The 12,749-nt window shown below is 42.3% G+C and overlaps 1 long non-coding RNA gene across 1 annotated transcript; it reads left to right on the forward strand.

Annotated features, from left to right (window-relative positions):
* The first annotated feature begins 102 nt into the window (after nucleotides 1-102).
* On the forward strand, nucleotides 103-8,466 carry LOC101465423 (uncharacterized). Its single transcript, XR_191004.4, has 5 exons — nucleotides 103-155; nucleotides 4,720-4,800; nucleotides 5,520-5,569; nucleotides 6,224-6,472; nucleotides 7,834-8,466. It is a non-coding gene; the product is annotated as an uncharacterized LOC101465423 (long non-coding RNA).
* The last annotated feature ends 4,283 nt before the right edge of the window (nucleotides 8,467-12,749 follow it).

A 12,749-nucleotide genomic window follows, 5' to 3' on the forward strand; every position in this document is an offset into this window, starting at 1 on the left:
ATCTCAAAATATGTATTTGTTTGGGAGCAAAAGGAGGAGATAGCCTCAGACGGCGGTATTTTTAATATCCTGTGTGCTATCCGGAAAACTGTGTGTGCTGTTCATGTTCATCTGATCCTCAGGTGAATCCAGCGCTCAGGAGAATCCGCTTTTAGGTAAATCACCTGGGATCCGCAGTAGCCAGACAACTGTGTCCTGGCAACGTAAACACAGCGCTCGTGACGCGCTTCTGGCTTGTGGTGCGCGTGACTCCAGGATTTAACTTGTCATTTAGCAAAACACTAAGAAGAACTAACTCACGGAGAATGTGTTTACTGTGTATCTGTCGGGTATCGTTTGAGCTACATGCAGTTCTTCAGAGTCTCCACTAGATGGTGCTCTGTAGTGAACCAGTGCGGCTTATGGGAACCTACCAGGGACGTTAAACTGTGTGTTTTCAAAACAAAACAGGAACTTTTCTGTAATTGTTATTGTTTATCTATTACTTAATTACTTTGGTGTAGTTTGAATGGCAGTGATTGAGGTCTTTATCAGTAGGAAATGTTGTAAAACCTTTGAAACTACAGTTCAAAGTCCAAATTCAATGCCCTCTGTTACATTTTCCAAAGCTGCCCTGTGGGCCAGATTGGGGTCTTTGATGGGCCGATTCTGGACCACGGGCATTGTGTTTGACACCCCTGCTCTAATCTGTTTTTAATAATTAACTTTTTTAAAACACCTGACCAGGTGTGGCAGTTTCTCTTCCGCTGAAGTGTCCTCACTGGTATTGCGTACTGGTGATGGCATCCAACACGTCCCTAACTCCACCCTATATCATAACCTCCTGAAACAACCCCTATACTGCCGGTAAAACGTCTATAATGGGGCAGGGGTCTGGAAGAGACCCCAGAAGGTGCAAGAAAAGAGCAGGAGTCCCTCCTTCAGGTAAAAATGTTGAGGATCTGTTTTGAACAAAGCCATGTAGCATATTAAAAGTAAAGACTGTCAACCTGTATGCACAAAGGCAAAGGGATCAGCATCCAGGATTGTACCCAGATCTCTGCAGTAAAGGTGCAGTTGAATCCATTTTAAGTATTGAGTTGGCCCATTCATTTTGTGTGCTGGTAATTGTTGCTTTGTTTTGCGGTTGGAGTTGCAAAGGTATGATCTTAGGTCTGGATTACTGTTGCAAAACAGTGAAAGGGCCAGTGATGGAAGCAGATACCGGTAAAGCTTTGTGGTTTTGATGGATCATATGGGTGGGGTGTTCAACCAAAATGCTTTTTTTTAAACCTGAGACAAACTATGAGTGTAAATATGTGTTAATTTACCTGTGATTAAAACTCAATTACTGGGCTCTTAAAAGAACAAATGGTAGCCGAGCTCTGTTTGGTTGCCTTTTTTATTAGTTATTTTGTGGCTCCAAGCAATAGGAAAAAAATACATATTTAAAGTGAATGGCTGTGAAAGCTAGTCGTATGATTTCAGTTTTTTTCTTATCCACACAGCAGCCTGGAGAAACAGACCTGAAAGCTGCAAATAGCTTGATCTGTTTCCCAACAAGCAGAACAGCTCAAGTTCATGTGCCTTGCTCAAGGGTCACAACTTGCATCAATAACAGCAGGAATTGGGAAAGTTGGGTAAAGGTGACACCACTTTGGATTAGAAGGAATTGAGGAAAAGTGTGGGGGTTAGCACTGCTGCTTCAGAGCAAGAAGGTCTTGGGTTCAAATCCACCATGTAGTTAGGGCCTTCCTGTGTGGAGTTTTCATGTTTTCCCTGTGCCTGTTTGGGTTCTCTCCGGGTGCTTCGGTTTCCTCACACAGTCCAAAGACATGCAGTTAGTGGGTTAACTGGTGATTCTAAATTGCCCATAGGTGTGAACGTGAGTGTGAATGGTCATCTCTCTGTGTTAGCCCTGTGAGAGACCGGTGACCTGTCCAGTGCGTATCCACCTCTTGTCCTAAGACAGACAGGATCGATTCCATGCTCTGTGACCCTAAATTAGATGGATGGCATTTCTTACGGGCAAAGAAATCAAATATAGCTCCCTCAACTGTGACATTTGTTGAGGGAGCACACACACACACACACACAAAAGGGTGTGACCTTGACCCAGTTTTCACCCAAATTAAGTCAGCTTGAGGTGTTACTGGTGTCTACCATTCCACAAAATTTTAAAATGACATCTTGAAGTCTGTGGCTGCTAGACTCCTAACAAACAGATAAAGAAACCACAACTGATCGTATACTCCCTCCCTTGTGGGAGAGAAAAATGTTACTCCAAATAGTTTTTTGTTCTCCACATAGTAAGCAGCCATAAAGTCTACAGTTACCAATTCTGGGTAAGTCATTGAAAAAGCTTAAAGGTTTTTCAGGATTGAGTTTTGGTAAAACATTAAATGGACTGCTCATATTATCCAAAAAGCAAACCATCAAGCGGGAGACCTTGTGTATCTGTCTCCAGGATGGCAGACATGCAGGCAGGCGCATTTCTGTTGAATATGTCCCCGATCAAACAAAGATTTAATATTTAACATATAAGTCCCTCAAGAGCAACTAGAAAAAGATTAACTGCATCACAAGTGGCAGTGATTGCCCTGGTGAATTATCTAAAACATAACAAGTTCCACATGAGTGGTGAATTAAAGGAAAAACAAAACAAAGAACAATGTGAAGTTTCTTGGGAAGTGCTCCAATGTGCCACTAGGACAACTTTACTGCACCTTGGCACGATGCTGTGACTGAGTTTCTAGTAATGTATTTGATGAATGGAACACCTTTTTACAAATGATGTTCCCTTATTATTTATTTTGACGATTCTGCACTACAGATGGGGGCATTTCCATCCTAGAAGAAACAGCTCCCATTAGGATAGAAGGGTTTTATCACAGGATGAAGATGATTTGCTCTTTTTTTTTTGCCACCAGATCCCTTTTCCATAGTGATTTAATGGTTCAGGTTTTTCCTTTAATTTGTCACCCATCTGTGCATTTGTGTAAACTGTCTCTACTGCTGCTTTTCTTATCAGTAGGTGGTGCGAGGTTGGATCCAGAGGTGCAGACGTGAACCGGTGTGAACCTGTGAGTTCCAGTGTCATGGATTTGAGTTCACCATCCTCAGTGACACCGGTGCTGTTGTTTCACAGAGCTGCTCGCAACAGCACCAGATCAGTTCAAGAAATTAAGTCTGCTCACTTCCAGCCAAATTACTCAGCCAACATTTTGTGTTTTGACAAAACACGTATTTGCCTTCGTTAGAGCTGATCCAACATTCGCCATATGTGAACAGATAATCTGCTCGAAACCCTAATCACAGATAATATCACAAGCGATCTGGCTGTGAAATGCAGATAAATTTGGCAGAGAGGATGAAAACGAAGAGGGTGTCGCATCTCTATCTAAATTGCAAACACGAGCCTCACGAATGCCCGCGTTCATTTCACGGCAATCCTGCTTTCTGATTAAAGCTCGCCTGATTTTTTTACCTGTAGCCTCTGTAAAATTATAATGACGTCATTCTTTCTGAGAAAGTGGCACATTTCTTTTTTTTTTTGTAGGAAAACTGCATAATTCTAACTCATGAGATGAATTTTAAAGGTGTTTTTCCACAGCGGATCTAAAGTATATGCCGAGTGTCGTGATAATACCCTGCCTTCTGTCACCGGGGGTGGAAGAATCGCACAATTACCTCGAGGGCTCGGGAAGCTCTCTTGCATAAATCACATCCACTTTACGCTTAAAATATGTTAATCCATTAATATCAAAGGGCATCGTCTCTCCTTCAGCACACTCTTTGAGCTTTGTCTAATTTCTAATTCATTTAGACCCAAAGAAACATAATCAAATAACCACTGTTTACAAAATGTGTTTCAGTCTGAAGTGTCCACTTCAAGTCTCCCACACACCGAGTAGAAAATACTCCCCCAAAAGGTGATGATTTTATTTCATGTAGGAGTTTGAAGATAGGCAATAGTTTGCATCGTAATACCACTCAAATCCTTAAATTATCTTCTGAAGACATTATTCCTGCCCCCATTCTGCTTCTCCTTTGTTCTGTTTGTGATTGAAGACAGGTCAGAAAATCAGCTACCCTGCACATCGTGTTTCTGGAAACTCTTCTGTTGTCTGCAAAATACATGAACACAGATTTTAAACCAAGTAAATATGATCCAGAGTTGTCTCTTCATTTGAAAATGACAGGCTAGTTCTCTTTCACACATGCCCATGTCCAACATCACTTATACTGTAGATTCATTTTGAGATCTTTTAATTTCTAGTTACATGAGTTAAATATTTGTAGGAATCAAATCCCTGCTTGCACCTGACTCATTTTAGATTAGACTAGAAAAAGAGAAAATGTATTCTTTGTTTTTGAGTTTGAGTTTGTACAATCTTGAAAGTCAATAATTGGTAGGGCTCCATCTTTTTTGGATTTTAACTGCCTTTTGTTCTACTTTCTCTCAACACGATCACACACTGCTTCAGTAATGTCGAGGTCCAGGCTCTGGGGAGGCCAGTCCACAACTGATAGTGTTTACTGTGTGATTTTTCTACTGCATGGTGGATCTGGGATCATCTGACAGCACTTTTCTGTGATCATAATTCCATCAGTTTTCTGTCATACCTCTCTTCTGACCTCCAGACATCCCCCAATAAGACCTGTTGCCACCACATTTTCAGTCAGTTCATGTGTAATTTGCCATAACTCCAACTTTTCTTCCTGTTTCCCTTCTTTAAGAATGACATGATGATTTCTGGCGAGGCTTCAGTGAACAGTAGACGGATCAGCTGAAGAGCCAGATGCATCTCTCACATCCTGGTGAGATATCTGGTGTTTCCCACATTTTCTCTATTTAATAAGGACATGATTTTCAGTTCTTCTGCTGCAGATAGTTCTCAGTACTTCCTCAGATTTTTTTAGGATGCCATGCTAACACTTGCCAAGTTTTCGGCAAATTTCATGTCTGCCAGACTGTGTTATCTTTGACATTCCTCATGGACTAAAATAGAAGAATGAGAGCAAAATATCTGTTTTTTGAGGGGGTTTTGGCAACAAGCTGTTGGTAACAAACTGTCTAAAGATAATCTAAAAGATTACATGTATTTATCTGTGGCTACTCTCGCCCGTGTTTTTCTTAATTGCTGTTGTGTCATTTTAACATGTGTTTGTCTCACTTTTTCAGTTTTTTGTAAACAGCTCTCTTTGGAAAAAAAGACATCTTGATTTCATTGAGAATACCTGTTTAAATTAAAGATTTATTAATAATTATAATAATAATTACAGAAATAGTTAGGCACAGTCCTTTGACGTTGTTATGAAAGAAGATGTGTTTATGCCTCAGTCAATAAGAAGGCAGTAAAACTGATGATGATGATCCTCGGTCTAATTTAAGAAAACTGGCGTGAGAACGACTCAGGTCACGATCGGATGGAAATATTTACCAGAAGCAAAATTACGTAAACACTGGAGGTGAAACATAATTTGTGATGCTTCCTCATTTTTTTCTTTTCTGTCTTTCTTTTTTCTGGATGAATCAGCAGAGAACATTGCATCGCTACGTTTTTCTGTAAAGTGCAGGTGTACCCTGGTAGGTTTTATAACATGCACACACACACAGACACACACACACGGACGCGTAAGCGTGTATGCATGTTTAAGTAGTACTCTTTTGTGCCTTCTGTGGTGGAAAATGCATTATGCTGAGCTTCAGTCAGATAATACAGTGTAATGTACGTGGCAGTCTGCTGCCGAGATACGCATCAGCTGTGTACCTCTGTTGTAAACTGAGCTCTCTGTGTGTCTGTAATGACACCGCAGTGGAAAAAAGTCCACTTCCTGGACAAGGTCAACATTGTTTTGGAAAAAATAAGGACTCATTATTATGGCAGGAATGTGTGCAGGTTTTTGGGGTTTTTTTCTTTAGCCCTGCTTGGAAAACTGGCCACTGTGTGGAAAATGAGGACTGATAAGACTCTCTCTCCCCCTCTTTCTCTGACTCACTCTTTCACTTTCATTTTTTTTCTCAGTCATGCTCAGCCACATAAATACAGATCTGCCATTACTGGTCAAAGGCTTGGGATCACTTCAAAAGATCCTTTTTTGATAGAAAAGCACATTTATTATTGTCTAATGGAACAATATATTGATTAGAAATTGTTTAAATAACAATGAATTCCTAATGGAGTCACAATATTAAAACCATTGACAGATGACTTGAATAACAGTCATTATCCTCTTACAGTGCAATGTTCTTCTGGGGAACTTTGGGCCCTGTCTCTTTGACTGAGTGTGCAGTGTTTTGGTAATCATGCTCCCTGATGGCAGCAGCCTTGCCCAGCTGGACAGCGTTGACCCAGCTTCCAAACATCTCAGATGTCAATGCAAAGCATCAGTGGGATGCTTTGGAACAAACCCAATCCATGGAGTCCCCAGACCACAACGCCCCAAAGCTGGACACCACAGAACAACCCAACGGGTCATGTGTACATGGGTGAGAGCACGAGGGAGGCCTGCACAATATTTATGTTTTCAACAGAACGGCAGTCAGAGAGTCAGCAGAGACAGAGCTGCAAAAACCAGTGCCATGTCTGAGGCTGACAAATAAAAGGAAAAGTTCTTAGCACTCTAAGGCCACGTTCACACTGCAGGCGAAAGCGCATCAAATCTGACTTTTTTGACCCTATGCGACTCATATCCGATCATGGTATGACAGTGTGAACAGCAAAAAATCCAATATTTTCAAATCCGACCTGGGTCACTTTCGTATGTGGTACTGAATCTGATACATATCTGATGTTTTAGAAAGCGACTGCTGTGTGAATGGTCATGTCGCATTAAATCCGTCTTTTACGTCACTGACACAAGACAGACGCCTATTATCAGCACCCGAGAAGACATCGTGAACGCTTCCTGGCCATCCAGTCTAGATGTTAGTGAAACTGTTGGAAAGACAGCGTTGTGGAAACGTGAACATTTTATTTGTACTGTATAATCTGCAGATTCTGACAGAAATCTGCAACTATCCTTTGAAGCACCGCTCCTCTAAAACAGCAATAAGGATAATTATTAGGCCATATGTAAATAACAACATAACTTTATAACTTAAAGCAAAATTGGAAAACGTAAAGTCTGAAACAAGTGTTTCATATTAAGGCCATCAGTCAAACAATAGTGTTTGGTCTGGGTCTAAACAGAGCGCGTTGTGTGTGACGTCTTCTTTTGCGCATGCAGGCCGCTTTGAGGGTTCACACTAGAGCGCGTTTGCTGTCACATTTTATTTGTAGTGTGAACAAGCAAACAAAAAAATCGGATTTGATCAAAAAATCGGAATTGAGCATTAAGACCTGCAGTGTGAACAGAAGGAGGTAGTTTTGCGGCTATTCGGAGACTGTAATCATAAACCATTCAGCCCAATGGTTTAATGATCAACTAGCCATCTAACATTATGTACTTGCATAACACAATGTGCCATTGAAACACAGGAGTGCAATATTCCATTAAATATCATAAACAGTTTATAATTAGTGATTGTGTAATTAATCAGAATTGTTTATTCTTTACACAATTCTAAGAAAGAAAAAACATACCAAGAGCGCTGTGCTAACACTGCTCCATAACAGTGGTCTAAATTTCATAGGTACCTTAAAGTAGCACCAGCCAGAAGAGGGTGTGCATATAACACAAACGTTGCATCTATGACTCAGCGTACCTCATCTAAAGCATCGCCGTAATAATTGATTATGAACGAACAGTCGACACAGTGAGAATCTGTAGACTTTCTGAGACCTGAACCTTTAGTCCTGCACACAGCAGGTGATTCCTTCTCAGGGACTCTTTTTGTTTTCCTTGCAGACACGCTGAGAGGGAAGTGAGGAAACTCTCCCCAGAATGCATGTCAGAGATATTATAACAAAGAGAGGGAGGGAGAGAGCATGATGGCACCTAAAGAATCCAACACTGGGATCTCTGCTTTCAATACGATACTCCCGGACAGACTAATAGATAAACTGCTGGAAATTGGACTTCCTTCCACCACCTGCCGCTGGATCAGAGACTTCCTCTCAGACCGTGTACAGAGAGTTAGAGTGGGGCCTCATCTTTCCTCAGCCCTCAGCCTCAACACCGGCTCTCCACAAGGCTGTGTACTGAGTCCCCTACTGTACACTCTGTACACACATGACTGTGTTAGTTCCCACCCAGACAACACAGTCATCAAGTTTGCAGATGATACCACTGTGGTGGGGCTCATCTCAGGGGGAGATGAGACTGCATACAGAGCTGAAGTTCAGAGGCTGTCAGATTGGTGTGCAGACAACAACCTGGACCTCAATACCACCAAAACAAAAGAACTGGTAGTTGACTTCAGAAGGAGGAAGTCCGAGCTGCAGCCTGTCAGCATCAACGGGGAGTGCGTGGAAAGGGTCTCCAGTTTCAAGTTTCTGGGTGTGCACATAGACACAGACCTCCAATGGAGCTCTAACACCTCTGCGGTCTTAAAGAAGGCCCAACAGCGTCTCCACTTTCTGAGAATCCTCAGAAAAATGGACCTGAAGAAGGAGCTGCTGACCGTCTTCTACCGCTGCTCCATTGAAAGTGTGCTGACATATTGCATCGGTGTGTGGTTCTCCAGCTGCACCACAGCACACAGAAAGGCACTCCAGAGGGTCATCAACATGGCCCAAAAAATCATTGGACATCCTCTTCCCTCCCTGAAGGACCTGTACAGCACTCGCTGTCTCAAGAGGGCACGCAGCATCCTACGGGACTGCACACACCCAGGACACCGGGTGTTTAAGCTGCTGCCGTCTGGCAGGAGGTTCAGGCTGCTGAGGTCCCGAACAAATAGACTGAAGGACAGCTTTTACAACAGGGCAATAGCCCTGATCAATGTAAATAGCTGACCTGACTGGATACCTCCCTGGACTTTTTAGGGGGAGGTAACAATGTTTAAAACGATAACAATAATATTTATATTTATAACAAGGTGCAATAATAATTAATGTGCAATAATAACAGTGTGCAATACACATACACTTATTCTTCTTTTTTATACTAAGTTAATATACTGTGTTGTGTTGTTTGTTACGTTGTGATGTGTCATATCGTGTCGTGTTGTGTTATATGTAGTGCCGACGTAGGACAGTTTTTCCAATTTCATTGTACTACTGTACTATGTATGACTGTGCAATGACAATAAAGAGTTATCTTATCTTATCTTATCTTATCTTATGGGAGAACTGTGCAACAGCAAAGATGGTCTCCAAAAAGAACACGGATATATTTAAAACCTTATTTGTGGGCCAAAGTCTGCAAACCTGTTTAAGCTGTTTCTACTCAGAATACATGCTTGAAATTAAAGTTCATTTAGATCAAGCTTCAGCATAATTGCCCAAGTAAGTGTTGGGAAGCATTTCAGTAGTGGCAGACTAGTTTCAAGAAGCACTTTGGTCCTAATAAATCACTTTATTACTACAATCTAATTTAGTAAAATGGAACATGTTGATTGTATAACACCACAAAATGTCATATTTTTGTCCTTTCCGTTGCTTATGCACACACACATGCACACAAAAGAAAATTGTTTCATAATGGACCCTCTTCAGCTAAATTGGTCGTCTCTGTGTAATAAATGGGCTTCACTGGGAACAGCTGTTGCTACTCTGCAGGCACAGGGAACATTTTGTGACGAGGACTCTGTGAATATCAACAGGTTTTTAGATTGTTTTTCTCTGATTAAGGGCACATTATTATGATGTTAGCTGCTGTTGTTTATCACAGCGGCCCCAAAAGTGCTTCGAGTCCTAAAGTGAGTGCCGGCGCGTTTTCGTTCTCTTCTTAAAACGACGAGTATGAAAACGACTTTTATTTTGCGTACTGTGACTTTTTCTACAGTTTGGATTTCAAGTTTTAAACAACACTGAAAGACTGGCTGCTGTGCATCCAGCAGTCTCTCCAGCACGTTTCTCCTTTAGGAGGCCAGAAAAGGGTTCGTGTCTCCCCCCCTGCCCTCCCAGCCACACAATGACTGCTTTAATTTCCATTACTGGAGAAGCAGCCAAGCTGGAATGTATTAATATAAAGTGCATGATTCAAGTCAGAAGTACTGCAAATATTCGTTCCCCTCCACTATACAGTGTCTCCCAGTTTGAGGAGAATCTGTAACTGTGATGTCAAAGCTTAGAAACGACACATTGATATCAGTGGTCGGGACAGGCTGTAATTTTGGCCAGAGTCGAAGCTTTCAAAGTGGCGACGTCTATATTTATAAAGGCACTTTGTGTTCTAACTTTAGTGACCGGTGCTCAGCACAGCTCTGGTCTGAATATGGACACACATCCTGACACCGTGCAGCCATAATGAGCAGTCTCGATTTGTGGCAGATAACTGCCGGAAGCTTTGTCCCCACGTTTGTTCAGCCCGAGTGCAAAACCTGCAGCCAGTGCCAAGCAGGTCACCGCTTTTACACGAGGTATTTTAGGGCTCGCCGTTGAAGGAAATTCTGTGGAAGCTTAAGCAGTTCCTCATCTAGGAGTTTTAATTGGCTTCCCAGGAAAGAGAATAGCATTCATAACCTTGAATTAGGAGGCGATGTGGTAAGCTACTGTCAGCTGATTGATGGTGAGTTGAGCTGCTTATCCTGGTGCTGCTGGATTTTATTTTTAACCTGGTGGCACCTGACAGGCCCAGGGCATGAGGAAGACCTCGGGTGGGGAATGACAACAGAGAGGATCGACACATAAATCTAGGCAAATATGAAGCTGCAGTAAAAAGAAAAAAAATACTGCAGAGGGAAGATGTGGAATACGTGCTGTTGTGGTGGAAAGAGTGCTTTCTTCAGAGTGTTTGGCCTACATTTGGTTGTTGGGCACGCCTCTTACTCTTGCACTTGATGCAAATCAGGTGTTGGCTTTCATCTCAGTATTCAAGCAGGGTTTAATCACAGTGGCCGCGTCTTGTGTCGTTACTAGGAAGGCAGAAAAACAAGACAGAGCTGGCCTAATTTTTTCGCAGCACGAAGTAGCTGCGGTGAAAAATCCAAGCCCAGCTGTAGCTGATTACTGAGGGACAACGGGTTCCAACCTTTGTACCACGATTCCCCCCCCCTCACTCTCTAATATTACTTTAAATTACTTTAAAATAAAGACTCTTGCCTGCTCAGAGGACTGTGCACACTGTAAGGCAGTATTAAAGCAGTTTGCCCTCAATGGGCAAACAGTAACATATTAAGAGAAGCCTTGCCACTCAAAACAAACGCATTCTAGCCAAGAGTCAGCCAGAGGCTCGTGAGCTCTGGGTTAGAGACGTGCTTAACTGGGTAAAACAGCTTCTGCGTGACCAGACTTTATATGCTTCACTTCACTTTGTGGATCACATTTAAAAATGTTCAAATGGGGATTTCAAGTTTTATAAAGAGAAAGAGCATTGGTGTGTACTGTGACCTGGGAGGGGCTCTTTTACCCTCTAAGGGTGACTCAGTACTGTAAACTAGCAACACAAGCACTGCACATAACTTATATAGACCACGAACATCAAAAACACACACTTTGAGAACAAACCACAGGGATTATGTGTGTGCAATAGTGTATTACAGTAACGTAACAGTGCCGGGTATCACGGGACAGCCTGTCACTCAATCAGCCTCACACCCAGTGCTGTCCCTCTGCAGTGTAACGGAGGAAGAACCGCCGTTTACGCAGCATCCCTCGCGTCGGTTATCTGTCCTTCGCTACACCACCACACTCCTCTTCCCCTATCACAGACAGGCTGTTTCCCTGTGATATGTTCATCCAACTGTTGCGCTCAAGTTCTATAAATGTTTTTTACAATGTTCACGTTCATGACTTGGCACGGAGTGGCATTGGCAGATTTTGACAACTAGATAAACTGTTCTGCATGTGATGACATACACAGTGGATTAATGCTGCCATGTTTTGGAGAACAAAGCGTTTCTACTGCCAGAGAATAAATGAATAAAAACTGGGAGGCGCTGTCACAGCAAGAGGATCTCCAGGCGGGGTCCGGAGTTTCTCCCAGTCCCCGTGCCTACACAGAATCTCTCCAGGTAGTTTAATTAAGATGTGAATCGTCTCCGTTTTCAGCTCTTCGATAAACTGGAAGTACCCTGCCTTTTGCGCCATGTAGCTGGGATAGGCCTCAGCTCCACTGTGATCCTGGACATCATAAGCAGTTAAGAAAATGGATGACTACAAACTGTAGACAACCGTGTTTAGCGACTAAAACATTTTCCAATGCTAAAAGAGAAATGCCCATTCTCGTGCACAAGTACTAACTTGTTTAGAAAGATTTGGCTTTAAGACAAAATCATGCCATCCAAGAATATGAACCAAAGCATCCCAATCAGCCCACTGGTTGATTAAAACTGGCTCTACCTCACTTAGAATCACTGCCTTTAATGTGAGCCAGACAAGCTTGTCTTTGCACATTTTAGTACACCCACCCCCCAAAAATCCAAACAACCCTACGATCCTGCACGATTGATGTGAAAATGAACTGTCAGAGTGACTTTGACAATGTCACCACACCCTACAAAAACCTATTATTTCTCCACAGTCCGATTTCATCTCGTGAAGTTGTTCCCTAACAGGAAGTTTGGAAATGTAGTTATGCTGCGTCGGTGTTAGAGAACAGGACTGTAGAATGGAAAAGTACTTGTCGTGTAATCCTGCTCGCTTCTCTGTAGCATTTTATATGAGAAGCAGGTGGAAACCAAGTTGGCAGCTTTGAAATATGGTGGTCTCAACCAGAGC

This window comes from Maylandia zebra, linkage group LG1 (genome assembly GCF_041146795.1).
Source record: "Maylandia zebra isolate NMK-2024a linkage group LG1, Mzebra_GT3a, whole genome shotgun sequence".
NCBI classification, from domain to species: domain Eukaryota; kingdom Metazoa; phylum Chordata; class Actinopteri; order Cichliformes; family Cichlidae; genus Maylandia; species Maylandia zebra.